The 16,993-nt window shown below is 44.0% G+C and overlaps 1 protein-coding gene across 4 annotated transcripts in view; it reads right to left on the bottom strand.

The window, feature by feature from the left end:
• FOXO3 (forkhead box O3) overlaps window positions 1–16,993 on the bottom strand; it is a 119,083-nt gene that overhangs the window by 47,479 nt on the left and 54,611 nt on the right. The gene's annotated exons all lie outside the window — the stretch shown is intronic.

Genomic DNA, 16,993 nt, shown 5'->3' with positions numbered 1-16,993 from the left:
ATGGTATCTCCCTGTCTGTATTGTTATGCAACTTGCACTTTTTGCTCAAGTTTTTAAAAAACTCTTATGGAAAGTTTCAAACATATGCAAAAGTAGAAAGAATGTTATGATAAACCCCTACCTACTCATCATCCAGCCTCATGAGCAATCTTATTATACTGTATACATATATTATATCTATCCCCTACCCCCAATTACTCTGAAACAAATCCCATACATGCAAAACTTTTAACGGTCTAGTTTCTTTTGGAGCTGGCTTTTGTTCCAAAGAGAAGCCAAAGCAGAAGGGGAAAAAAATCGAAATACACAACCTGGTTTCAACCACTCTAGGAATTACAGTCAACCCTCCCTACCTGTGCAATTCTGCATCTACAGATTCAACTAACCTTGAATCAAAAATATTTGGAGTAAAAAATTCCAGAAAGTTCCCAAAAAGCAAAACTTGTATTTGCTGTGCACCAGCATCTATTTATACAAGGTTTATATGGTATTTACAACTATTTATATAGCGTTTACATGGTATTAGGTATTATAAGTAATCCAGAGATGATTTAAAGTTTACAGGAGGATGTGCCACGGTTACGTGCAAACAGCACGCCATTCTATATGAGGAACTTGAGCATCCACAGACTTTGGGAACTGTGGATTTTGGAAACTGCGGGGGTCCTGGAACCTATCCCCCATGGATTCCGAGGGACAACTGTATAGCTTAAATCATTAGCAAATGCTTCTGACAGGGCAAAAAAGAATGCCCAGCAGTCAAAGCATAAGCTTCTCCCTTCCCATTGGCTGTGAGGTTGGGAGGAGGTCATCCCTGAACCTTTCCAGTGCTACTGCCTTCAACCCCAGCTCAGTCTTATCTCTGAACACTTGAACTGCTCAAGATAGTATCCTCTTGTCACCTAGAGAGAAACCCCATCCTCACCCTCCTTCTCATGCTCAATGTCTGAACTGCATCTCTAAATAAATTTACACATACACATGTAACAATAGCTGTTAGCGTTTACCAAGTGCTTTCTTTGTGCCAGGCATTTTTTTCATGCCTGAGGTTGCACTAAACCCATTTTACAGATGAGAAAACTGAGCAGAGGAGTTAAATAATCTCCCCGTGGCCAAATAGCTAACAAGTGGAGCCATGTACTGAACCGAGGTGGAATGGCTCCAGGGCCCACATAACAACCCCCATGGCCTCCTTAGCAGAAGGACCAGTTCCCAGTGCAATATAAAGAAGCCACATGCTTGAACATTTGGAGGCAATCAAAACTCCACTAGCAAGTATGTGATAAGAATTGGAGTAACTGAGCCAGACCGAAGGCTATCTGTGGACTTCTCAGCTCCACGACACTCAACTTTTTCTTTTAAGAGGTTGCAATCAAATTGACTTCCGTGAAAGAAAACTAAAAAACAGTACATAGGTAGACAAAAGCCATTCATGAGGCCAGCCTCCCCCTTCAACTCTACCCTCAACAGCCACTTATAACAGGGAACTGAAAAAAGAGTAGATCATGCTCTTAATGCCTGAAAACACGTGACCTTCTTCATCTTGAGAATGGGGCATCGCCATATCAAAGAGCTCACTGTACTGCAGGCACAAAAGGGGGCAGAATTATAATGATCTAAGTACTTGACCTTCATGCAGTAAATGCATCAAGTTTGGTCCCTAACAATTTTTGGTCATTCATAACAGAAATTGGTTTGTAAGGGAAAAATGCCATTTTTCTTTTAAGAACAAAATACAGAATTTCACTCAGCAGCTTTTTAGGAACATAAAATTTGTGACAATATTGCTTCTGCTTTTATATATATATAATGCTGCGTTGTTTATAAACATACAATCTTTTTTAAAAAATCAGTTAGCAGATAAATCCTTCTATTTGCCAATACAAAACACACACACACACACACACACACACACACTCCTCCCTATCCACCCCCTAGTGTCCAAGCCAAAGTCCCTTATCCAAAATGGACTACGATTTTTCACTGTGGTCATATTGTTTACTTGAAATTTCTAAACAAGAGTACACAGCACTGTCCCAATGTCTCATTTTATTTATTCAATGAACATTTATTGACCACTATGTTAAATGCTGAAACACAGCAGTGAACAAGATACTCCTTGAGAGCTTTTAATTTGAATATATAGAGAAATTTGCTCTTTTGCTTAAGTTCTTGACTTGACAAAGCTCAGCTGAGAGGACATCTTCCAGTTGAAATTTTACTTTCATGGGAAAGAAAAATTTACAAGAGGTGGAGATTGGGTAGAGACAGGTAAAAAGATCATAATATGGTAACAGATACTTTTTCATAGGGTTTAAAAGAACAGTTCTATAAAGGCCACATAAACAGTTTCAAAGCTCTAGCTTCATTCCTTTTTTTTTTAAGGTTTTTTTTAAGTTTTTTTTGATGTGGACCATTTTTTAAAGTCTTTATTGAATTTGTTACAATATTGCTTCTGTTTTATGTTTTTGGTTTTTTGGCCACGAGGCATATGGGACAGCTCCCCGACCAGGGGTCAAACCCGCACCCCCTGCGTTGGAAGGTTAACTCTCAACCACTGGACCGCCAGGGAAGTCCCCTCCAGCTTCATTCTTGATAAAGTGTAAGCCTCTCCATAATATCCCTCCAAAAAAAGAGAAAGAAGGAAAAGAAATAGGAGGGTGTTCACTAGAAAGCTGGAAGTTTTTTATGCCGTACTGCTTCTGTGCTCTGAATTTACATGGGTCGGGCAGGACAAGGTGGAGAAACAGAGGCAGTTGACACCGGTGGATCTCCAGTTCAAACATGGGGCCATGGGCTTCCCTGGTGGCGCAGTGGTTGAGAGTCCTCCTGCCGATGCAGGGGACACGGGTTCATGCCCCGGTCTGGGAGGATCCCACATGCCGCGGAGCGGCTGGGCCCGTGAGCCATGGCCGCTGAGCCTGCGCGTCCGGAGCCTGTGTCTCCGCAACGGGAGAGGCCACAACAGTGAGAGGCCCGCGTACCGCAAAAAAAAAAAAAAAACAACATGGCACCAGCTTTCTCTTTTACTGTGAACTTCACTTGCCTTTTGTGTGTCTCACTGACCAGATACACAGAGTTATAGGGATGCCTGTCCCAGATGCACTAAAAGGCAGCGACAGCAAAGTTACAGTACCTTGAATAATGCAATACACAGCGGCTTAGGGAGAGATAAAAGTTACTTCAGAAAGACTTACAGGGAATAAAACTAGCAGTAGAAAAGAGTGTAGGTGCTATTGTATGGGAGAAAGTATTACGTTTCTGTATTAACTGTTTCAGAGTGCTAAAATTTCAAAGGCTTCTAAGGCTTCTCTTGATACAAGGTTTCACCGTCTAACTCTTGACTTCCTGGTCCCCGGCTACACTTTATTTATCCTGTGTCATGCTGCTGGTCAGGGTCTGCTTCCAAAAAAAAATGTGAGGCATCTCTGCAGTCCCCAGAGTGCCTAGTACTGTGTCTAAACCAAACTCAGGGCTCACTAATAAAAATTTATCTTTAATTAAATTAAGAAGGCTTTCCCTGCTGTGAAGCAACATGAAGGACACAGCACTACTAAGAAGGTTGAACCTGAATCCAGCCTCTAGAGCAAGAGCTAATTTCCAATTTCAGGAAATTCAGGCGATAGAGGAACAAGATAATGACACCACAAGAAAACTGATATATCCAAAATGTGGGACACTGTGCAGGACAACTGACCCAGTTTCTGCAACGAGTCAGCGGCCTGAAAAAAGAAAGGGGGCGGGGAGGTGGAGGCTGTCTTGATTATGAGACATAACATCCAAATGCCATGTGCGGACCTTGTGTGAATTCTGAGTCTAACAAAATAACTTTGAGAAAAAAAAGAAAAAGAAAGGAAAAAAACCAAAAAAACGTTTTGTTAACACACACAAAAAATTTTTTTATAAACTGGGTATTAGATGATACCAAAGAATACAATAAATATAATTGTGATAATGGCACCGTGGCTATGTAAGAATGTCTGTGTCTTTCCAAGAGGCACCCTGAAGTATGTAGACGTGAAATAACTGGCCTAGGAGCTGCTTTAAAATTCTCAAGAAAGGAAAAAAGAAAAAGGGTAGATTAAGCAAATGAGGCAAAATCTTGATAACTGCTGAATATATATTCCATATTTTTTAACATGTTTGAACTTTTTCCTGATTTTTTAAATTAAGGAGGCTCAAAAGCAGTAACTTAAAATTTTATGCCTAAATGAAGCAAATATTTCCAAACCTCTCTGACCGCATCTTCATGCCTATCAGAGAAGTAGCTTAAACTGGCATACTGTTCATAGATCCTCACCCCTAAGACTTCAGGGAAGGAGAAAGTGGGAGTACAGGTATGTGAAAGTCAGCTAGGCTAGATGTTTGCAGAAGAGAGGTGGAAATGACCACATGTGTAAGTCAGGTCCCTAAAAAGAGAAATACCGCATTTATCTGGAGACAGCCTAACAAGTAAAACCGATAGTTTCCATCCTTACTGGTCTGCATCATCATTCAGAATTTACAGACTCACCAACATATCCCCAGGTGCTCAGCAGATAACACACTCAAAGGAATGTGAGTAAATATAGCTACAGTCCAAACTACCTCAGTCTTCTGTCCTCTCAAAACCAGAAGACTTAGAAAATATTGATGTCCATGATGATAAACTAAGTTCCACAGATTTAGTTTAAGAAAGCTGTACAATTTAATATATTTTAGAAAGACTATGAAAATGTATAAAATAAATGGGCTTAGGCACTTATACATACTTTTTACACACATACAAAAACCTCTATCCAATGAAAAGCAATAAAAGACCCTAAAGCTCATGATTCTTTTATGCATTCTAATCAATTAATTAACAAATGCAGCCTTTTTCTAATGCCTCCCTGAGAAGGAATATGAGGAATAGTTCCTTGATAGTAACAGGTGAGAAAGAAGGAAGAATAGCAGAGTTTGAGAAAGTCTAATAAAGCTTTTTCTTCTTTTTAAAGTGAAACAAGTCAGCAAGAGTTAGAGAGAAAAGTGGCAAGACCTATGCACAAATCGATCTAACTTAGGAGGTGGAAATGTAGAGCTAGCTGACCCAACAAGATAGGCCTGAGTCACAAGATCACAAGAAAATTAACATAAAAGGATAGGCAGAGCTGCCTTCTTCTGTTTCCTCCCCGCTCCAAAGCGCAGTGCAGGTGATACCATCAGGCACAGAGGCCCCACCACTTCCTAGTTCAACCAGGTTCTGAATGTCACCCTGGCCCCCACCAAAATGTTCAAATTCTCTTGAAACTCTCACAGCCACAAAGGCATCCCTCAGGCTCCATCTCCCTCAAATCTAACGCATTCTCCTCCCCCTGCCCTCCCCGCATTTATCTACCTCTACCCCTTTCGTCTCAACCTCATCTCTGGCCATCCTCTCGGGGTTGTTCGGTATTCCCTATTTTCACCATTTTGCCCTCTTTCTCCCTTTCCCTTCCAACCTGCTCTCCTCTCCTCCCCTCTTCTCTGTCCCCTCCTCTTCAGATCTTTCTCATGCTTTGTGTTACAACGGTTCCCACTCCTGTTTCCCACTTGAACTTTCTGTCCCTGCCACTTCCTCCTCTTCTCCATTCTATACCTAGAAGCCAGTTCTGAAGCCACTTGTCATCTGACTAAACCAGAGGAAATAATCTTCTCCTAGAAAGGGCCAACATGAGGTTTAAACCAATATAATATTTAAAAATTGGTCACGTTAAAGATTGTTTTAAACATCTTCAAGGATGACCTGGATGTAGTAAGAAGGCCCCCAAAGCTTCAGGTGGGCTTTTCCAATTTTAGGGCCTGAAGTGGAGAATTTATATAACCAGGCAAATGTATCCAAATTAATATCCTGGTCTGCATTTCTAACCCATTTATCACGGGTTCACCATCAAGGCCACAGGGATTTATAGACGAAAAGATCTCTCTTCACTGGTTTATTGATAAATTCCGTTCAAAGGTGCTTAAAGACAAGTGCTACTTTATTCATAAGGAAGCCTGAGAAAAGTACAGAAAGAGCAGTTACCTCACTTACTTAACATCTCCTGTTAGAAAAAAAAAAAGGTGTTTTTTTTTTTTTGCGGTACGCGGGCCTCTCACTGCTGTGGCCTCTCCCGTTGCGGAGCACAGGCTCCGGACGCGCAGGCTCAGCGGCCATGGCTCACGGGCCCAGCCGCTCTGCGGCATGTGGGATCCTCTCGGACGGGGGCACGAACCCGTGTCCCCTGCATCGGCAGGCGGACTCTCAACCACTGCGCCACCAGGGAAGCCCAAAATAGGTGTTTTTTAAGATCATAGAATAATACCGCTGAAAGAGAGGTTTTACTATGAAGCAAATGTTCTACCTCCTCCTGATCCCTTCTGAAAAGATAGAATATTTGTTTGTAACATTATCATCCTTTGACTTCGCAATGCCATCAAAGTACAATACGCTGGTAAGGCAGTAAAAGGAGAGAAAAAAATAAAAAACCTCCCTGTAAACTGATACCGCAAACCTCTACCTATGGGCAGTCCTCCCCTGCAAGCCCCCCACCCCGTCACCACTTTACCACATGACTCCACTGTGTCTCGGATCTTAAGACACCACAGTAAGATGGCGCCAGAAAACTACACAACCCTCATCCTCAGCCTTACTTAGCCTTTCCTACAGAACTGAACTGGGAGGTCTTAGAGGGGCCCTTCACAATCTAGATAGAAGGTAACTCTGGTCCCTCGTCCTTGAAAATGCTGCTTGATTCTTCTGATCTATCTGCCCTCCTTGGCACCTCTGACTGCTGTTGGTGATTACTATTATTCACCACCAAGAGTAAAGAATTACTTTTTGCTAGGAACTGTGCTAAGCACTTAACATGCATAGCCTGAATGCAATCCTCAACTGGGATTTTAGCTATGAGAAATGGGGGCACAGAGAGGTTATAGAACTTGCTCAAGGCCTTACCAGCAAGTCAAGGAGTTCAGACTGGAACCCAGGTATGTCCTAAAGGCCAAAATCTTAACCATGACACAACCTTAGGCAAAAAGGATCCTCCAAGACCCCATCCCAACTGCAGAAGTTCAAAGCCCCCTAAAGATCAGAAGACTCATTGTGTGAAAACTTTTTCACCCACCCATGGGTCCTCCCACCTTCTGTCTCTGCCTGCCATGCCCAGTGTGGGAGGAAGGAGGCGTCTTCCCCACCCCATCTCAGGACAGAGGACTGTCCCACCTCTTCCTAGTTACAGCTGGCGGAGAGTGTGGGTTTAAATGCTTTCAACGCCACGGCACCTACTTCGAACTTTGATAGAGCCTCCTTCCTCCTCCCTGTCCCACCTCATGTCCTGGATGAAGCAAATGGACCAGAGAAGAGTCATGTACCAAGTGACAACACTCCATGGTGAAACGCCACACTTCCTCCCACCCAAGCCCTCTGAGTGACATTCCTTTCAAAGGACCACACAAATGTCCTCTCCCCCGCTAGCGCTTCTCTTGTACAGGAGAAAAAGATTGAGGAAATGAGTTACTGTGGATTAGCCATTAGAAAGCTCCTGCTGAGCTCATGCTTTATCTTAGTTAATGCTTAAATATGCAAGTCAGAGACTTCAAGTTCATACAGGGCTTTTGGAGGAGGGGAGAAGACTACACAGAGGTAATCTTGTCGTTTTTCTTAGCACGAAGACACATATTTTGTACTGAAAAGTAGATTCTGAAACTGAAAGCAAAAACAGAGAACTAAAATGCATGGCATCTTCCCATATCTCTGTGGAGGAAGAACCAAACAAACTTGGACCAAGGGGCAAGTATCAAAGACTGATAATGGTTACTGGTGACTGAGCACTCGGTCTCTTCCAAGCTCTGTGCTAGATGCTTTATAGACAATTTTTCACTCAACCTTCATAACCCTGTGAAGTTCTTATTATAAAAAGGAAACTGAGGCTTAGGGACTCTACCGCCAACATAATTATACAGCACTTACTGTGTGCCAGGCACTTTAAATATGCATATACTGACTCCTTTAATCCTGCTGTAAGGATTAAAGGAGTAGGTGATACCATTAAGAGATGAGCAAACTTACTGAGGGAGTCACTTGACCAAGGTTACACAGCTGATAAATAAAAGGATTTAAACCTAGGCACTCATGGCTCCACCATCTGTGCTCTTGTTGCTGAACTATACTGCAAAACATACTACCTGGGTTTTTGTTTTACCTTTCTTTTTTCTTTTTTTGCTGTTATTTCTCCAATGAGACTGCAAACTCTTGGAGAACAGGGACCACTCTACACATCCTACTCAGCAATCAGTATTATGAACCGGTTAAGGCAGAGTCATCAGTAAATACAGTTAACCCTTGAACAACGTGCGGGGTGGGTGGTTTAATCCATGTATAATTTACAGTTGGCTCTCTGAATCCATGGTTCCTCCAAATTCTCGGATTCAACCAACCACAGACCACACAGTACTGCAATATTTACTGTCGAAAAATATCTGCATATGAGTGGACCCATGCAGTGCAAGCCCGCCTTGTTCAAGGGTCAACTGTAATTGACTCTGGTGCAACAGAGGGATGGATCTGACTGCTGAGAGTGCCTCACTCAGCTCCACTGCCTGGGTCCAGGCCTCTAGCTCCTCCCACCTCAGCAGTCCCCAAAGCCTCCTGACCTGCCTGGGCCCATTCTGGGGATAGGCAAAGGATGACTGGTACAGACTGCAAATGGCCTAACATAAAGGTCAGATTCCTTTACTCCCAGTTTCTAATCCACTGGGAAGCAATGCACAGCAACTGGACATCTGCTCCATCCCGCTCCATCCCCCACCCAAGGTCCACAAGAGTTTGAAGCCCTCCCTCCCGCCAGGTCCAGGAGTGACCTCAGAAGCCACCATTAATAAGCAGGTCAGCATGCAAGAGGGCATCTACTGACCATTCCTGCCCTATTGCATAAAGAACACACCCTTTGTCCTGACCTTTGGGTGGACCTGTTTCCTTCCTTCCCACTTGTCTGTGGTTGTTACTCCTTGACAACTGTTTCTGGAGCACCCACCATACACTAGGCTGTCTGTAAGGGGCTGGAAATACAGGGTGAACTAGAGACGCAAAGTCTTTGCCCTCACGGAGCTTATCCATCCTCTTCACCTAAAGAAACTCAAGGCTCGGGACTTCCCTGGTGGCGCAGTGGTTGAGAATCTGCCTGCTAGTGCAGGGGACACGGGTTCGAGCTCTGGTCTGGGAAGATCCCACAGGCCGCGGAGCAACAAAGCTCGTGAGCCACAACTACTGAGCCTGCACTCCGCAACGGGAGAGGCCACGACAGTGAGAGGCCCGCGCAGCACGATGAAGAGTGGCCCCCGCTCGCCGCAACTGGAGAAAGCCCTCGCACAGAAACGAAGACTCAACACAGCCAAAAATAAATAAATAAATTAATTAATTAGGAAAAAAAAAATCAATGGCCTGCCTGTGCATCTCTGATATATGTGCTCAGGTCATTAAGTAACCTAGGAACATGGATTAAAATAATGGGGCTTGTGCCTTAAGGTAGTGACAGATATTCCAGAAAACAGCGACCACTTGCTAGGAGGACAAGGTGCCACGGGTATCTGAGCTGGCAACGCGACCAATGAGTTCTGACACCCCAGGAAAGAAAGCTAGCATCCTCGGAGATCACCTCCTTGGAGTTAACAGTGATTTAAACTCTACCCAGGCCAACTGATATACCTTACCTATCTCATACCACAGGAAAATACAGGGATCACGCATAAGTGAAATTTTCATAAACTAACGTTTACTTCTCAATGCCAAAACATTAAAATGTTAGCCAATTTAAGAGAGTGTACTGGACATAAATTAACACTTTCTGGATGTCCAGGGTCATACTGAAGCGTGCACCTACACTAAACAGCCTCATACTATGTCCCCTCCTCAGAGCCTGCTTCAAGCGGCTTCCTCCCCCCACCGCCAACCTCCCCCGCACCAGCTGTCTACCTAGGAAGAACTGAAAGGAAAAGCAGATAACTAAGCTTATGCAACACACCGGCTGAATCTGGACACAGTTCTAAGTCAACCTGCTCTGATCTCCCTTACAAGGAGGCAAGAGGCAGGGAAAGAAGCCATCATGTACGAAGCGCCCGTGCAGGGGAGGCACCATCTCAGCGTTCCATAACCCCATTTAAACAACCCAGCACATAGCAATACTATTCCACTTTAGAGAGAAGATGAATGAGTCCTGGCAAAGTGGGTAGCTCACCCCAGCTCTCACAGCTGGTAGGTGGCAGGGTGGGGCTGGGTCCCAGCTCTGACTCCAAGTCACATCACCCCCCTATTACACCAAAGGTGAGTCACGGGGGAGGGATGATCTCGCCGGAAGATCCTGACAAAGACTGTAGAGCTTCGAAGTCTTCTCACCACAACCTCCCAGAGTAAGGATTTCTTTAGTTTTAGAGAAAGAATTCCTTTTATCGTTGTATCTTTTAGAAGTTAAAAGTTATTGGCTAGTACCAATGATTAATACAGTGAAGACAAGTATCTCAGACCAGACACAAGAAGGCACCTTTAACTGGGGTGCTGTGAACAACCTAGGATCTTCACTGTAGTTTTCATCAATAAACCTAAAGGAAGAAACTAATTGCTATGACTATACAAAAGGGGAGACCACTCACCTAACAACCTAACAAAATTATTACTTCAATCATTATTTTAAGATTGAGCAAACTCACCAAGAAGCATGAAAATATTTAGAAATTAAATTTTTCGCAGGAAACTAAATAAGAATTAAGAAAAGCATAACTGCACATACATGCCAGTTCATTATAGATAGTTTTATCAATACTCTTGCTTAAATTGTAACAAATACCAGACAAAATATTTAATCCTCTACACACGGCATGTGTTCAGTTAATACTCTTTAGTCGGGGTCTTATAAAAATGTTAAGGAACTGCAAAAAATACGATAAACATGAGAAACACCAGCACCCATTTCCACTCAACTGAGGACGCACTTGTGATTTCTTTGATCCTCACTTTTACACAAAGAAAAAAAGTTTTTTATGAAATCAACACACATCTAAAGCTTTACCAAAATGCAACACCAACTTTAACTTTTTACATTTTGATTATTTCCTGCCAAAATAAAGTGGCGATGTAAATCTTCTTTCCAAGTCCACATACAGTATTTACCCTGCAACTACAAATCTTTCCTAAAAAGTGCACTCATCCTAGACCCATAGCTTCATTCTTGCCACTATTTATTAAGCAAGCAACCTACTGGTCTGGTAAACTTGATAATTTCCCCCTTCACATCTTGAAATATAATTATAAAACCTAACCCTTTTACTTGAACTTCCTTGGATTTGTGCCCAAAGAGCTGTAAATCTTTCTAGAGTAAACCAAGAGATTTTTTTTTTTACCACTAGTCCACCCTAAAAAAATATCTCTTCAAAACAAGGAAAGGAGGTACACACCCTAAATTCCACCATCCATGGGCTTCCAAGCTCAGACACAAGTGCCTGGGAAGCACGGGTACGATCTGATCCGGATCTTGCTCTCCAAGCAAGTGAGAGAACTTTTCCCCACAGCATTCCCAAAATACCAAACAGGTTCTCACTAGAAGAAGGAAATTTCCCTGCTCCAACACTAACTAGCCTCTGATGTCTTTGTCATTTGTATGCAATCCGGACGTCAAAACCTCGGTGGCATGATGGCTCCTACCTACCCATTAACTTGGTACCTATCTTTACTGAGGAATACAGATTTCTCCATTACTTCAAAATTCATTTCACAAACGAACCAATGCAACTTGCAGGTCGTTCTCTCTCTCTTTTTTTTTTTTTTTTTTTTTTGGTGAAAGGGGGAAACTCTTGTATCAACTGATCCCCAAAGAGGAAACATTAAGAATAGTCAATATCATGAAACGAGGAAGATTTTTCTTGTTTAGACCAGTATAGGAACCCACAGCCTAAGATCTGAATTTTATTAGCCAATATTCTTTACTCCTTAATGAATCAGCACGACCTCGTATAAATACCTGATTTGTTACAACTGTGTTTTCTACAAAGGTCAGAAGATTGACAGGGGTATATTCCTTTGCCTTCCTGGAAAAAGGTTTTGTGATTTCTTATTGTTAATGACATCAAAAAAGCAAATATCCAGGAGTAAGAAGTCTAACAAGGCCTACCCAGGGTGAAAACAGGCTTTTCCACAACTGAAGGGCCAGGCCCGGCGGCCACAATGGGGCTGAGCCAGTGTTTGTCAGTTCGGTGCCTGAGACAGGGCTGAGTTGTCCTTAGGGAGGGGCCTGGAGGTAGCAAGCGTCTCCACCCAAAGTGAGGTGGAGAGACATTAAGGAAAGCTTTGCATGTGCAGGTGGGTTCACGAAAACCTACTTACCACAAGTATCTTCTACTCACCCACAGAATGTCCTACAACTCCTATCCACACTCACCAATGACCCAGAAACCATGACAAGAAACAGCTTGTAAGCTCGTCAGGAAGACTCCAGAGACATCTAGGGCTCAGGATGTCTGCCCTGACCCCTCCTGAGGGCTAGCCCAGAAGCACACAGAATCCTCCCCAGACTGGACAGTGGAAAGCATCCACAGATTCTGGTAGGCTTCTGAGGCATGCTTCGGTCCTATGATGCGCCCACAATGAGAAAGGGAACCACGCCACAGAGCAGAGATGGGCACGTGTCACCTGCCCGTCTCAGACTCCTTCTGTGGCCTCTCAGACCTGGGAAGCGGCCGATGATCCTGCTGCCTCCACTGCCGCTCCGGAAGGGGAAACACTTCCAGTTTAAGGCCCGCATGATTCTAGGACTCCAGAGAAGCACGTTTCTGAAAGAATGCCTGAATGGGAGACATAGCACACGGGAGGCCCCAGCTCTCCCACAGACATCTGCAAAGTGAGTCACTTCATCTACGTCTGCTGCTGACACCCCTGCTCTGAGTAAACGAGTAAGGCAAATGGACCCACACAGCATCCGTGGAAACTGGATGTGTGATCACCACAGCAACGGGGAAGGAGTGGTCCAGGAAGAATGCCTGCTGCTGCTTCCACACATGCTGGTTCCTTCCCCAGAGGGGCAGAAAGGCTCCCCTCAATGCCTGTGTAGCTGTGGGGAGAAGGGGGAACAGGGGAAATACAGGAAAGGGAAGGAGAGAGAGATACTGAAAAACAAAAAACACCAAAAAAAAATATATTCGTGGGGAAAACAATCTCAACTCAACCATATTCTCATAACTCTCCAAGGGGCCGGGACTCTTTCCTCTGATTTGATCCCAAGCAGAAATTACACTGGACAGAGATCCATCTGCCTTCTTCTCTCCTCTGCCTTCTCCTGGCTGCTTCAAGTGGACTCTCAGGAACAGAGCAAACCTCAAGACAGAAAGTTTCCACTCTCTCCAGCTCTCCTGCCCTCCAAGAGGAAATTAAGGAGAGCTGCCCCGACCACTCCTCAAAGCTTCAGATGCCTCTGCTTCCTTCTTCCCAACTCTGCAGACAGAACTTGCGATTGACTCCTCAGTGGCATCAGGCCCACGACCATCCCTAATGTCATATAAACCTGACTGCATGAGCCTGAGGCCAAATTCAGGAGAAGCCCTCCTCGCACGCCCTGCCATTAGGCATCGCCTGGCCGGCAAGCACTGAGTGGCCTGACCGTGGGGATCTAAAGCCCTCTCGCCTCCAATTTTCTCCCCCACAAGTTGTGCAAGAGCCTGGACCCCTGTCAGGTGTAAGGCAAGGTTTCTTAGCCTTGGCACTACTGAAATTTTTTTTTTTTTTTTTTTTTTTGCGGTACGCGGGCCTCTCACTGCTGTGGCCTCTCCCGCTGCGGAGCACAGGCTCCGGACGCGCAGGCTCAGCGGCCATGGCTCACGGGCCCAGCCGCTCCACAGCATGTGGGATCTTCCCGCACCGGGGCACGAACGCGTGTCCCCTGCATCGGCAGGCAGACTCTCAACCACTGCGCCACCAGGGAAGCCCTCTACTGATATTTTGAGCTAGAGGATTCTCTGTTGTGAGGGTGTGGTCCTGTGCACTGGAGTATGTTTAGCGCCCCCCCCCCCCCCCCCCCCGCACAGACTCCAGGACCAGTCCCTCAGTTGTGACAATCAAAGGTGTCTAAATGTCCCCTGGGGGTAAACCTCTTCCCCTGACAAACACACACAGGTCCCCCGCTCATGCTGAGAACTACTGGCTTAAGATATCACTTCTGCGTATTCCCTTTGTAAATTCCTGTTTTCTTAGGGGGAGAAGTAAGACATGAACTGCTACAAGTGACTAAGACTTCAGTGTGAATTAATCTTTGTTGAGAGGAGTACAGCCTGACAAAGACATAATTACACTGAGGGCTTGGCCTTTGTGGCAGGGCTGAGGGGGGGAGGTGGGAATGGAGATGCCACCAGTAGGAAACACGGTATAAAAAGAAACAGCTGACTCCCCATTAGCAGCAGGGACTTGACGCTGCTTTCCATTCATTCATTCATTTATTTATTGTAAGTAATCCCAGGTTGCCTTTCTCAGTTTTTTGTTATGTGAGTTTATCAACTTTTAATTGGGCTTTCTGATATTTTTTATTTAAAAAAATTTTTTTAACATCTTCATTGAAGTATAATTGCTTTACAATGGTGTGTTAGTTTCTGCTTTATAACAAAGTGTATCAGCTATACATATACATATATCCCCATATCTCCTCCCTCTCGTGTCTCCCTCCCTCCCACTCTCCCTATCTCCCTATTTATAAGGGAACAGAATGGAATCCACCTCTCTGTCTTACCCAAGGAATACAGGCTTGGCACTGTAAGAAGCTCCAGGACTACAGAAAGTCTGAACCTCACCAGACACCCATGACCAAAGGGTGAAACTGGACCTGGCCACTGAAACGAAGCCAACAATTCCAACATTCTGCCTGAGGACTGTCTCTAGGAGCCCTGGACAAGCGTCCTGGTGCCCACAGAGAAAACTGGAACAGGTGAGACGGAAGCCTACGATGTGGAATGACTCTGATGGTGGACTCACAGGGATGCAAAATCACACTGAATAAGCAACAAGCAACTTATTCTAGGAGTTCCACATGATATCCAAAAGGATAAAACATGGTTCCTGCCCTCAAGTTGCTGACAAGTTGAGAAAAGAAAAGGGTAATTACACATTCATCGTCATCACCATCTAACAGCAACAGCTAAGGTTTATTGGAAGCTTATAATCCCAAGCTCTGTGCAAGTCACTTTATGTCCATTATCTCTTTCAATCCTTACAACATCACTATAATATAGGGAGTATTACTATCTCCATTCTAGAGCTGAAAACTTGAGGTTCAAAGTGACTACCTGCCCAAAGTCACAGAGCTGATAAGTGATGGAGCTGAGTCTCGAATATGGATCCCTTTAATTCCAGACTCCTATGTAACCAATGCACAATGAATGCTGTGCTAAAGGCCACAGCACCGCAGGAGTGCAAAAGGGCCAGAGTGCTGAGGACTGGCAGACTGCCAGGATTCTCAAGGAAAGCCAAGAACTGGGGTTGGCAAAGGAGAAGAAAAAGTGCTTCCAAAGCAAAAACTTCTTTAAAAATTAGCTCCCTGTCTCACAGCAGCCTGATCAGCTATTGGAAACGTTACTGCCCACAAGGGAAATCATAGTCTTTCCTTCAAAGGATTTAGAGGCTGGAATGAGGGGCTTCTGCAGGCAGGCACAGCTGAAGACCAATAAATGCTGGTTTTTCTTCCAGGGATAAATGGAAGAAATCAAAATTTTTCTGATGGGCTCAAAGCTTTAACTTTCTTCTCACAACCACACCATTGCTCTAGGTCAGTGGATCCTCATCCCGTGGAGTTATGGACTCTTCTGAGAGTCTGGTGAAGGCTACACCGCCACTTCCCAGAAAAATGTCCATGTACACAGTCTTCTGCATACCATTTAAGAACACTTAAAAGGCTTTATACTTTACAAGGGCAGGAGGACATGAATCCCTAATTTGGCCCTAGGTTTGGATTTCACTTTTTTCAGGCATTTTCTTCCTAATGATACATCTACTCCTTCCAAAGCGGGTCTGTACTGGACTAAATTTGGCCAATGAGGTGAGAGATTCATTCTAGAGATTTTTTTCCCTGTAGTAGCTGAGGTGTATCATGCACTACACACATACGTAATTCTTTCTTCTGGGTGTTGCCTTGCAAATTGTATTTTGAATGTGACTCCTGACACGGCCTTAAAAATGACCAAGGAAGGGCCCCGATTTGGTTGTGATGGCATCTGATGTCTCTGGGACTCACACAAGCAGTTAGTGGGTAAGGCAGCCACTTGCTTACATGAACAGAAGCTCCACTCCGTCACCCTGACAACTACATCCTGGATGAACTGCTGCTCCTCATGGGTAACTTCCTAGCTATTCAGGCAGAGCAAGGACATACAAGCTTGGCTTCCAAAATGCTTAATGGCGATTACACCAGTCTGCTGATTCACTAAGCAGTACAGGATGTGCCCAGCTATACACTCTATTTCTTCCCAATCTTATTTCATAAATTCCAATTTCATAAGAACATAGATTCTCCATCCAAACAAAATTATCCTAAGTGAACAACTGAAATACTAGTTATCCCCAAAATTTTCTTTGGAAGTGGAGATATAAATAAGACATGATTTTAATAAGCATTTTCATCGTTTTGGTTGTATCATTCATTCAAACATTTAAGAAATGCCTACATCTGGGATACTGGGGCAGGTCACAGGCACAGATAGAATCATTTGCTGAGTGTCAGTAATAAAACACTATGTGACAAAGACACCAGCCAGGCCCTGTATCAAATAAAACAACTTTTATCAAGTAAAGACATTAATAATTTTAATTTCGTTCTCTCCTACTCCAACCTCAAAATAAAGACTACAACTTGAAATCTTTAGTAATAAGCTGCCAACGACAGCTGCTATTGAAAAATAAAAGACTCTTACTATAAACAAATTACTAGTTCTGTCCAAGATAAATAACTTGGTGTCCTCAGACTCAGAAACATGGCTTCATAATACAAATGAT

The sequence above is a fragment of the Stenella coeruleoalba genome, assembly GCF_951394435.1.
Source record: "Stenella coeruleoalba genome assembly, chromosome: 12".
Lineage (NCBI taxonomy): Eukaryota > Metazoa > Chordata > Mammalia > Artiodactyla > Delphinidae > Stenella > Stenella coeruleoalba.
Note: the sequence above shows the minus strand (reverse complement) of the source record. Positions and strands in the feature narration are given on the sequence as shown.